Here is a 12,347-nt window from a genome sequence, read left to right as displayed (position 1 = left end):
TCAAGTGCCACTTTCTTAGGGAGGTGTTCTCCAGGCTCCTGACCAAGTCCAACCCCCTGTGATCCACACTCGCAGTCCACGTCCCCATCCTTACGGAATGCCTGTCATGATAGCAACACTACATTTGTTTATATGCGATGATTTGAATGTCTTTCTTCCCCACCCTGCATAAGCTCTTGAGAGCAGGGACCATATTTATATTTGTTCACTGTTGTACCTCCAGTATCTATCACTCAGTATGTGTAGAATGAATGATTGAATGAGTGAGTGAATGAGTAAAAGTCAAGAAGGCCCAATCCCAGGGCCTGCATCTGTTCCAACTAGAGCAGGGTCTGGGCACATCACTGCAGTTCAATAAGCATGTGTCTCATGAGTAAGTGAACGAATGAATGAATGAATGAATGAGGGAAACAAAGGTGAAAAGAACAAGCGCCTGTCCTCAAGGAGTTTAGAACCTCAGAGAGAAAGCGGGAGATTTTACTGGGGATCTGCAGCCACAGAGACATCTGCAAGGTGATGTCAGAAGTCAGAGGAGCAGCTTTTAAGGCGGGCTGGTTGAGAGTGAGGCAGCAGGGAAGGAGGGCACAACATGAGCTGAGTTCTCAGCGGGCTAAGCCAGCAAGGCGCCCTTGCACAGGCTGCAGCAGCACAGGGGCGGAGCCCAGGGACCCGACGGGGTTGGAGGGCAGCTGGACACGGTTCTGCATTCACTGCTGGAGCATCAAGTCCTCAGCAGGAAAGGGCAGGTGGCCGCCAGCCCTGGAGATCTCGGTGGGGAGACAGGGAGGAGTTGGACTGGGTCCTGCAGGCAGCAGGGAGCCCCCTGAAGGTCTTAGGCAGGAGACTGGCGCGGTCGGTCAGATCACAATCTAGCAGCAGAAGAAAGGAGGCTCTGAGGCCTTAAGCTGCCAGCTTAACCGTGGTTATCTACCCTTCTAACTGGGATGCTTCCAAGACTCAGGCAAGGTTTCTGCACACAAGCTGTTCTGAAAAACAAATTAACCCCGTTAACTGAGTCAAGTAAACAGCTCCCAGACATTCATCAGGGTTCCTGGCACCTGCCTGGCAGTGTCTCTGCCCCAAGCCAGATCATAAGGCTGGGTGTCTTTAAAATCCATGGGGACCACCCTGACCTCCGACTTTCCATGCACTCACCCTCAGTAGCTATTTCCTACCTTGAAAAAAAAAATCCCAGATACCTTCTTTGGTGTTTATACTCAGGCCTGTTCAGCCCCCATGACTGCTCTACCTCCACCCAGGCTCGGACAGCCCATGGTCTCACCGCAACTGTCATCTCCTTGGAATTCTCAATCCAGTAGTAACAATTGTCCTAAGAGCTCAGGACCCCTCAAGAAAATGCCATTTGTCACAAAGTCTTCTTTCTTGGACACTAGATCCTCCTCTAAATCAACGAAAGGCCGCAGGCTTTAAATAGAAAGCTGGCCGATTCCATCTGAAAATACTCTGGCAGAGGGGATTCTGTTTCCAACACTGCATTTGAAATGTAGAAATGAACAGTGTGATCCAAATGTCCGTCGACAGATGAACGGATAAAACAAAATATATGGCATCCAATGGAAATAATATTATTCAGTCTTAAAATGGAATGAACTTCTGACACATCTCCAATGTAGATGAACCTTGAGGACATCATGCTACGTGAAATACGCCGGTCACAAAAGGACAAACTCAGCATGATTTCCACGTAAATGAGGTACCTAGACTAGTCAAATTCACAGAGACAGAAAGTAGAATAGAGGTTGTCAGGGCCAGGGGAGGGGAGAATGGGGAGCTGGGAGAATGGGTACCAATTTTCAGTTGGGGATGGTGACAAAGGTCTGGAGATGAAGGATGTGATGGTCGTACAATAATGTGAGGGTACGTACCACTATGAACTGTATACTCAGAAATGGTTAAAGTCGCAAATTTTATGTTATGCGTAATTTCACACAATTCAAAAATTGAAAAATATGAATGGGTTTGCGAGCATTTGTAATAGATAACACACACACAGTTGAGTGCCTGTTCTCTGTGAAGCCCTGTGTGAGTCAGAGATGGACCTGGGGACAAGCGTGCTCATCAGGAAGCAGACATCACTGGGGAGAAGTGCCAGCACCAGGCACTGCTGGGCGGCTTCTAAATAAGGAGGTGTACGAGCTATAAATAGCCTCTAAGACTGGCTGAGGCATGCCCTGACGGAGATCTGCTCAGCTGTTAGCTGCCTGGGAGACACCGGGCTGCAGCTCACTGTTTCCTCCCTCCTCACACTCCACCTGTCCGGCCAAGGCCTCCAGCGCCTCCCTCCCTCTTGCATCTGCCCAGGGGCCCCATCAGCTGATGGCCCTTGGATCCTGCCCTGACAAGGCTTCTAGGCCACACTTTCTGGGTGTGGCCACAGGTGCTCCAGCAGTCTAGTCTGAGGTCAGAAGGGACCTCCTCTCTTACTTCACAGATGAGGAAACAGAAGGGCAGGAGGTGAGAATGTGTGCCCCAAGTTCCACAGTCACCTGCAGGCAGAGCTGGGTGAGGATGCTCTGTGCCTCACTCTCTCCCAAACCTCACTGCCCCCTTGGTGCCAGGCCTCCTTAGGGGACAGGTAAGAATCTGGAGCAATGGCTGAAATTAATCTCTTTCCCTCTCCCAGGGGAGGCCAGGACATTATCAGTTTGCCAGTGAGATGTCCATCTGCTCAGCCTAAACAAAACACTCAGGGGGTGATGACTTTTTCTTTTCTTTTTTCTGGAGTGTGTGCGGGCATGTGTACACACATGCGGGTGTGCAAATAGAAGAGTGTGTAAAACCAACGTGCACAGTCTAAACTGAAGAACAGTCTCTGCCCCCCTAAAATGTACCATTTTGGTATCAAGATTATTTTGAGCTGAAGGCAAGTGAGAATCAACAGATGCCCTTCTGACCCCTCTCCTCCTAAAAGCAGGGCACAAATTCTCCTTGTGAAGATGTCTCCTCCTCTCGGACCAGAAAGAGGAGCCCAACTCTTAGTACCAGAGCTGGAGGCGTCAGTACTGAGATGAGTCAGCACAACCAGATCTTATTAACGCAAACCTTCTCTGTCATTCATTTCCCCCATGTGTTTCCGAGCCACTTTCCTACAACTTATCATCCCTTGAAGCCGAAACCATGTTTCCTGTGTTAAAATGGTATATCAACCCCTGAATCTAACCACTTCTTTGACTTTCACTTCTTTTTTTGTGAACTCTCACACATATAAGTATTAATAAAAATTGTATGCCTTTTATCCTGTTAATCTGTCTTTTGTTAGTCTGATTCACAGATCCCCAATTAACTGACCCTAAAGGTTAGAGGAAATTTTTTCTCCAACAACACACACCCAGGCACCTACCACCCATATCATGAAGTAGAATATTACCTTATCCTAGAAGTCCCGCCCTGTGTGCCTCTTCTGTAACACATCCTGATCCCCATAAACCACTGTCCTAAATTTTGTGTTAATCTTCCCTTTGGTTTTCTTTACATTTGTTTCTATCTGCAGGAATCCACTGTAGGAATATGGATTCCTACACAGTACATTATTAGGTTTGCCTGTTTTAAAATTCTAATTAAGTGGAATCACACTCATATCCTCTGTTTCTTGCTGCTTTAGTTTATGTTTGTGAGATTAATCTGTATCGGTGCATGTGGTGTGGTTTATCTATCTTTCAGTGCTGCACAGTATTCCATTGTGTGGTTATCCCACACCTGTCTTATACATTTTACTTCCGGTTGTCGGCTATTATAAATGATGCTGCTCTAAATATCCCTATACATGTCTTTTGAATCACGTATGTGTGCATTTTGTTGGGTATATGCTTAGGAGTGGAATTACTGGGTCCTTGGTAATCAGTTACTTTACTTGGGAAGGGCAGTTTTCCAATGGCTATACTCTTGATTCCTGTCATAACCTGTGGCTCCACATTCTTACATTTTAAACTGTATATCCAAAAGGAACTGTGTTCCCAGGCCCCTGCTCTCCTTACTCCAAGCCATTGCCCAAGCTGCTGCCCACAGCAGTTTTAAAAAGATGAAATCTTTCTCAAGAGATGAAAATGATCTGGAATTCCATAGTGGTGGGTAATAGCTGCACGACTCTGTGACTGCTAAAAACCCACCAAATTCTACACTTTAAAGAGGTAAATTTTACAGTATGTGAAGTGAGTTATATTTCAATTTAAAACATTGTCTGACTTTAATTTTTGATCATCCAGGAGGTTTGAAATGGTAACACATAGTGGTTTCCATTTGCATTTTTCTGATTAGAATACTTTTGTATGTTTATAGACCATTTGTACTTCCTCGTCTATGAAATTAGTATACATTTCTTCTGCCTGTTTTTCTTTCTTTCTTTTTTTTTTTTTTTTGTCTTTTTTTGATTCTTAGGAGCTCATCACATATTTTAGGTACTAATCCTTTGTTGGTTATATGGTGTTACAAATACCTTCCCCCAGGGTCTGGCTTATCTTTTTACTCTACAAATGGCATCTTTGATGAAGTGAAGATTTTTTCCACTTGTATTTCTTTTTTTATAATTATTACATTTAAAAAATGGAGATAACTTTACATACAATAACATGCAAAGATCTTAACTGTTGTTCAGCGGATTTTGACAGTTGTGTACACCCATGTGATCACCACCCAAATCCCCATCACCCAGAATTCTTCCTCTTGCTCTCTTTTAGTCAGTTGTGTACTGTTTAGTGTGTATTGTTCTGGGTCTGGCTTCTTTCACTCCACGTACTATTTGTGAAGTTCATCTAAGTCATTGGCTGGGTCAACAGTTCCTGCTCCTTCTGGGTGAGCAGCGTTCCACTGCACGCGTACAGCACAGTTTAGCCACCCTTCTCCCTGTATGATGTACTTATTTTTACTGTATTCAAACTTATCAGTCTCTTGCTTTACACTTTGTACTCTTAAGTTTTGTCAAAAAACTTCTTCTTCCCCTTGAGGTCAGAGAGGCATTCTCCCATATTGTCTTCTAAGTGTTGGATTTAACTTTTTACATTTTGATTTCTTTTACCAGCAGTTAAATAGTTACCAAGTTTTAAACATACTAACTAATTTAAACCTCATAAAATATTCTTTTACTTTTATGGCTCAGGAAATTGAGGCAGAGACATTAAGGAACTTGCTCCAAGTCCCACAACTAGAAAGGAGGGAGCCAGGATCCAAAGTCAGACTATTTCCAGAACCCACGCTCTTTAACAGTTGACATACTTTGTTGGATATCTGGAATTAATTTTTACGCGCGGTATGAGGTGGGCGACCAATTCTTTTTTCCTACAGAAAACCACTTTTTTGGGTACCAGGAGACAGTGTGATTCAGGGACACTTTAAAGCAGCTTCAGAACAAATCAATGCTCTTTTAACATTAAAAAAAAAAGAGAGAGAGAAAGACCAAGTACATGCCCCTTCTTAAGTACCCTGTCCTCCCCACCCTCAGCCCTGCGGGTCTTCACGGGTGGTAGAAGCCTCTCTCTTGTCTTGGGCCCTGATTTTTCCTTCCCAATATGGGTAAAAGCAACTAAAGTGCCCTTCCCCAGCCACAGAGGGGTTAGCATGCGTCTGAACTGGGAAAAACTGTGACAAAAACAGTTCAGCCTTCTCATTTCCTCTTTCAGAAGAATCCCTGGCCATAGAGGGCACTGCCCACTGCTGTGAGACGGGCATTAAAACCCCAGTGGGGATGGCGAGGGGCCTGCAGAAGTGGAGGGCGTGGCCCAGGACAGAATTGGAGCTGTGTCAGGTTTTATGGGCTAGAAGCATGGCCAAGATTCAATGAAGTATTTGAGATCTGGATGCAGCCAGATGATGAGCCCCTGAGAGGAGGGTTAATCAAGGAGATGCTATTGGGAGTTGTGTGTAGAGAACACACGGGACGGGACGGAGGGACAGGTTGGATGGGATAATGCTGTCAGCTGCCGTGGTGAAAACATGCTTCTCTAATGAGCAGAGTCTAACAATCATGAGGGAATTAATTGTAAGTGTGCCTTTGTGGCAGTTAGGTTGGTGGTCACAGGGGTTGCTGTGATAGCAGTCACTACCCCCGTCACCCCATTCAGAGCTGAACACCAAGACGGGGGCTTTCTGTCTCCTGATGCTGGGGTGTGGGTGCTGCTTCCACTTTCTGCAGCCCTTTGGGTCCCATGACCTGGGACTACAGGCTCAGCTCATCCCACACACCAAGTTTACTTCCCTTTGTCCCCCTGATGGCTGGGCTTGTCTTTTAATTTTAATTGAAATATAATTCATATACTACAAAGTTCACCCTTTTAAAGTGTGCAATCCAGTGATTTTTTTTTAGCATAGTCCCAAAGTTGTTGTGCAACCATCACCACTGTCTAATTCCAGAACATTCTCATCACTTCAAAGAGATCCCACCTCTTTTCAACTGCAGTGGCAACAGCTCTGAAGTGCTGCAGCGGAGGAGCGGGGGCTTGGGAAGGCTCAGATCCTTTTCCACACTCAGCTTAAAGTGAGCAGATTTCAGTGCTCCCCTGTGGGTCATCAGTGTCTGTGGGGGGCCTCAGGGGGCCCCAGGCAAGTTGTGTTGCCTCAGACGGTGGTGGGTTTGGGTGCTAGGTAACTTGCTTGGCTAGGCAGGTAGATTAGGGGTTGGGGTGGGGGATGGGAAGTGGGGGATGGCAAATCCCAGGGTAACATTCAGGATAGGCCCCACCCAGATATCACCCCCTAACCACCCACACTTTTGGGGTTACAGCTCAAGACTCAGCAGTTGAAAGGGAAATGCCTTATAGGGGTGATTCCCTAAACTGCTATCACTGCAGTGACTTGCTGGGGTAGCTTATTTCAGAGGCCTGAGGGAAGCTCTGGCGGTAAGAAAAGGAGGAGGGGCTGACAGCGCAGAGGAGGGAGGGAAGACCAAGTTTTAGCAAAATTCTGGCAAACGGTAATGCACATTGCCTTGTCCTAAGGCTCCACTTGTCATTCCCAAACCTCTGAGGAAGGCATTAAAGAGCTCCTTCACCCAGTCCTCCCATAGCAAGAACACAGTTTTTTTTAAATTTTCTTTTTAAAGCAAGCACTTTTTTGTTTGTTTTTTGTTTTGTTTTTGTTGAGGGGGAGGTAGTTAGGCTTATTTATTTATTAATGGAGGTACTGGGGATTGAACCCAGGACTTCGTGCATACTAAACATGCGCTCTACTACTGAGCTATACCCTCCCCAACACAAAGTTTTAACAGGAGTAGATATAACTTTAACACATAGACTTAGTAGGAAATGCTTTTAGGAGTGATACCTGTGGAATAAAAGGAAACAATTGACTAAAAGAAGAGGCTGGCATTTCTCCTCTAGAAATACTGTGTGAATGATATATACCGAAGGTTAATGTAATTGCACAGAATATAAATGCATCACAACATTATTGCTGGGGGTTTTGTTGTTGTTGTTGTTTTGTGTCAGCAGGCACATAACATGAAATTTGCCAGTTTAACCATTTTTAAGTATACAGGTCCGTGGTGTTAAGTACATTCACATTGTTGTGCAACCATCACCTGTTTTTTGTTTGCAAAGAACAATGTTTTGATGTGGTTGGAAAATGCAGGACCGTGACTGGCCTGTTCAGTGTAGCAGGGCCCTTTCCCCCTGGCCCCCTCAGGGGGCAAAGGCCCCCGTCTTGAGTTAGAGTGCAGCTTTTGGCTTCCCTCTGCTTCTCCCTCTTCCCCATCTCCATGCAGAGCAGAGCTTGACTAGCCTTGAGGGGCAACCTGGCTGGCCAGAACCAAGGATGTGGAGCTGATGGACCCTACGCTGCTGGGAAGGCCCCGACCCCCTCGCCCCTTGGCCGCAGGACCACTCTGCCACCTCAGTTCCTGCCCAGGGCTTCCGCAGGCCGGATAAGCCAGGGAAGGGAGGGGGTGAAGGGGGCCTCTTCCCCGGGACCCACACTAAAGGCACGAGGGCTCTGCTCTGCTAGGGTAGCTGTCGGCCAGCCAGGCCCTGCTGCTCTGCTGGACCCTTGACCTGCCATCTCCTGGCTTGTCAGGTCTTGCTGCCACCCAGAGCCCCATTGGATCAGCTTTTTCACACCTGTCCAGGGGCCTGGCTGGGTGAGAGTGAAGGGTGGGTCCACGAGAATCTGGAGTTCTCTGCCAGAAAAACTACTCAGCCCACATTCCGCCTCTGGGGGTGAGGGAATTAGCTCCGTCACAGGAAGGACAACCTGTCTTGAGGTCTGGTTGCAGGACTTAACTGTGTGCTTTTAGGATTATGATTGGGGTGGGGAGGGTGACAGCTGTAGGCAGAGGAAAGTAAGAGGGGCAGGGAAGGAGCCCAGGGTTGATCAAGGGTGAGATTGCTCTCTGACCTGTTGTCACGGAAGCTGGCACCAGGCCTCTGTTAACTGTTGCCTGAAAGAAGTTACAGGCTGGCAGCTGCACCCCACACAAGAGCAGGGTGAGGGCGAGGTGTGGTCACCGGACAAGCCAGGGAGTGAAGTTAATTGGCTGTAACAGGTGCCAGCAGTTAAATGTCCTCTCTCACCTGCCTTTTGCTTTTCTTACTAACCTTTGCTCAGCCAGGAATCTCCCCTTCCTCCTCGGCCCGTTTCAGCCCCTCCCAAACTCCCAAGTCTGGCTCTGAAGTCTTAGCTCACATCAACTCCACCCACCTTGCCCTCTTTGGGGTTCACCCCACAGCAATCTCTCCTCAGGATTTTTTGGGGCCTAACCTGTGCTGCCTTGGGTTTGCTTTTACCAGGCAAGGTAATTAGAGTAATAGGACCTTTTTTAAAAAAAACTGAATTCATCAGTTCTGTGGCTTCTTGCAAGCTTTCATCAATGTTTTTATTGTTTAAAACATTTTAGAAGCTCTTATGTAACGCTGAACTCAGGCCATGCGTACAAAAGGCTTACTTCTAAAACTTGGCCCTAACATTCGTCTCTATCGGTGAAACTTAGGGGAGAATTTGCATATAAGGGAGGAGATGGTCACCTGAGGAAGTGAGTCACCTAAGAGAGACCATAACTATTTGAAGACATTTAGAAAACTCCCAGCCAAATCAAGGGTTCTAGGGCCTCAGCCCCAGATAAGTCAAGGTGGATCCCAGGAATCTGCATTTCACACTAGTATCCCAGGTGGATCTGATGCAGGTAATGCCACTGACCCCTGAGAAACACAAAGTCCTCTATGAGAGGTGTGGCTGAAGGTGATGGATGGAGCTGAGAAAGCTGGAATCCGTCTGTAGAAAGGAAGGGAGCATAGGAGAGTGGGGGGGGGGGCAAGTACATTGCAGGTGGGAGGGTAAACCGGTGTGGCCACTGTGATTAACAGCTTGATGGTTCCTCAGAAATGTAAATGTAGAAATTAGCATGTGACAAGGCAATTCCGCTTGTAGGTATATACCCAGAGAAACGGAAAACAGGCACTGAAACAAATACATGCGCACATGTTTGTAGCAGCAGTATTCACAGCCACCAAATGGTGGAAACACCCTGTGTCCATCGATGGATGAATGAATAAAATGTGATGTACCCATCCAATGGGATACCACTCAGCCATAAGAAAGGAACGACGCACTGACTTGTGCTACAGTGCAGACGAACCTCGAAAACACTAAGCTGAGTGAAGGAGACACAACAGGTGACCTACTGTGATTCCATTTACATGAAGTATCCAGAATAGCTATAGAGACAGCAAGCAGATTGGTGGTTGCCAGGAACTGGGGTGGGGGTGGGGGTAAGGAAGGAATAGGAGAACTTCTTAACGGGTGTGGGGTTTCCTTTAGGGGTGAAGGGAATGTTTTTGATGGTTGCACATTGTGAATATATTAAACGCTGCTGAAAGTTTCACTTTTTAAAAAAATTTAAATCATTTTCTTTTCAGTGGGCAGAGGTAATCAGGTTTATTTACTTATTTTAGTGGAGGTACTGGGGATTGAACCCAGGACCTCGTGCATGCTAGGCATGCACTCTACCACTGAGCTATACCCTCCCCAATGGTTCACTTTAAAATGGTTACTTCTATGTTATATGAATTTCCCCCAATGGAAAAAAAAAAAAAAAGGAAATGGAGTGAGGTAGGGGGGCAGGGGAAATGCCAAGGATCAAGGAATCCGCAGGGCCGATAGGGGAGGCTGTTGGGCTCCCCTCCCCTCCTGGGGAGATGCTCCCCCCAGACTCTCTCACACCCTTTGCTCTAACTTCCTACTCACCAAACAACCTGCTGATTGTTAATGTGGTCTCCTAGGAGCTTGCTGCTTGTGCTGAAAACAAAGTATCTGAGATGCGAGGAATGGCTGTTGCAGTCAGCAGCAGGTGGACTCCCCTTGGTAACGCACTCCTTCGGCTCTGTGGGTATGCATCCATCTCTAAGGAGCTTCTGGCCTGCGACAGAGACAGTATTAGCACCACTTTTGGTCTGTTTTTTTTAGTACCACTCTAGAATTTTTTCTTTGGTCAGCAAACATTACCTGAGAGACTGCTCTGCCAAGCACTGAATTTAGGCTCTGGGAATTCAGCAGTGAAGTTGGTGGACACAGTCCCTGCCCTCGTGAGGCTTACATTCTAGTGATCAAATAATACCCGTGATGAACTCAACATAGTAATGGGCAAGAAGAAATACTCAAAAATGATAGATGTTATTATTCTTGGTCTGAGTAAGAAGAGTTTATGTGATAATTTCTAAGAATTCATTCTTCCTCGTTTCAGCAGTGGTGACGGCTGCCTTCACTTTCAGATTCGCTGTCTCTGGCCTCTTCCCAAGATATACAAACTGCACCTGCTCCCACACTCCCCTTCCTTGCCCATAACTGTCTCTGATATTCCACAGCAAGAACATCCACCCAATAATCCTGCTCCAACTCTTTTTCATGACCATGTGATCGACCGTGAATTTAAACACAATAATGAAATGCCTCTAAACACATACACATTCTTCATGGAAAATGTGTGCTTTTTATTGGCATTAAAGGACTTGGCTCTTGGACAGATGGTGGTTGGTGTGGCATAAGACACAAAGGTGGAGTGGCAGTGATCTGGTCTATCACACCTATGCTTTGTGACCACACTTTGTTTCTAAATCCGAACAGTGTTATCCATCCAGAATTTGCCCTAGACCGTGAGCAGGGATCACAACTCTGCTTTTTTCTTTTGTCTCTGACCCTCCCCAGCCCAATTTACCACTTTGCAAAATGCAGACAATTGATTAGTTGACTTAGTTTAAACTTACGCGGAGCAGGATGGGAGGGACGTTGGGACGGTGAGCTGCATCCGATGATGTTCTGTTTCTTGACCTGGATGCTGGTTACGTGGTTACACGGATGTGGTCATTTGTGGAGGTTTGTCAGGTTGTCTATTAATGATTTGAGCACTTTTCTGTATATGTATTTTACTTCAAGCATAAGTGAAAATGCAAATAGGGCAAATGTACTAAGATACTTTTACTAAGATGCTTTTCTCAATGCTCCTTATAATAAAAATTGGAAACATCCTGCATGCATGAGAGTTAGTAAAATAATTTTTAGTATATCTACAAAATAGAATATTATACAATCATTAGAAATGCTGACCAAGATGTATATTTATTCACTTGGAGGTGCTGAGTAAACAATATAACTATGAAATAAGTTAGAAAAGAAAGTATATTCTAAAATATTACAAGGGAACATCTCTGGGGAGAATATTGGTATTAATGAAGTGAATACTAATCTGAGGAGCTTGTTAGTTATAATTCCTAAGCCCCCACACTCATAGATTCTCTGCAACCCCAACCACACACATCGACCCAAGTTCATTGTTACACATAGTCTGGTTCCTACCATTTTGGAGGCCTTGGACCCTTTTGAGAATCTGATGTAAACTATGGATTCTCTCCCCTGAAAAACAAATGGGCACACCAAATCTTGGGTACAATTTGCTGGGGGGGGGGCGGTGCCCATGATTCTAGTTAAGAACCCCTAATGTAGAATGAGACGTCAGCCTCTTCCTCATTTTCCTCTTGTTCTTAATTTTCCTCAGAATACCCCCTTGCTCACAAATCCCTAAAGGTCAAGGACCTTTGCCAGGCAGCACAGGCCCCTGGGCCATCGCCAAGGTCAGAGCACATCCCTTTTGTGTGTCTTTGCAGGGTTGCTGGTGTCATCCAGAGAGAATCCACCAGTGGGCTAGGCAGGCAGCGGGTGGGCCTCGGGGTGGCCCTGAGGCCTGCTTTGAGACCTCTCCTGTGCTGCCCAGTCTTCTCTTCCTGCCTCCCTGCCGTGCCCTTGCAGGACAGTGCCCAGAGTGCAGCCTTCTCCAGAAACCCCAGTTCCGCCGTTCTGGCTACACAAGTCAGAGGAAGCTCCCTCTTGTTCACATGAACAACAAAAGTCCCTCC

Source organism: Camelus bactrianus, chromosome 7, assembly GCF_048773025.1.
Source record: "Camelus bactrianus isolate YW-2024 breed Bactrian camel chromosome 7, ASM4877302v1, whole genome shotgun sequence".
Classification (NCBI taxonomy): domain Eukaryota; kingdom Metazoa; phylum Chordata; class Mammalia; order Artiodactyla; family Camelidae; genus Camelus; species Camelus bactrianus.
This window is presented reverse-complemented; position numbering follows the sequence as displayed.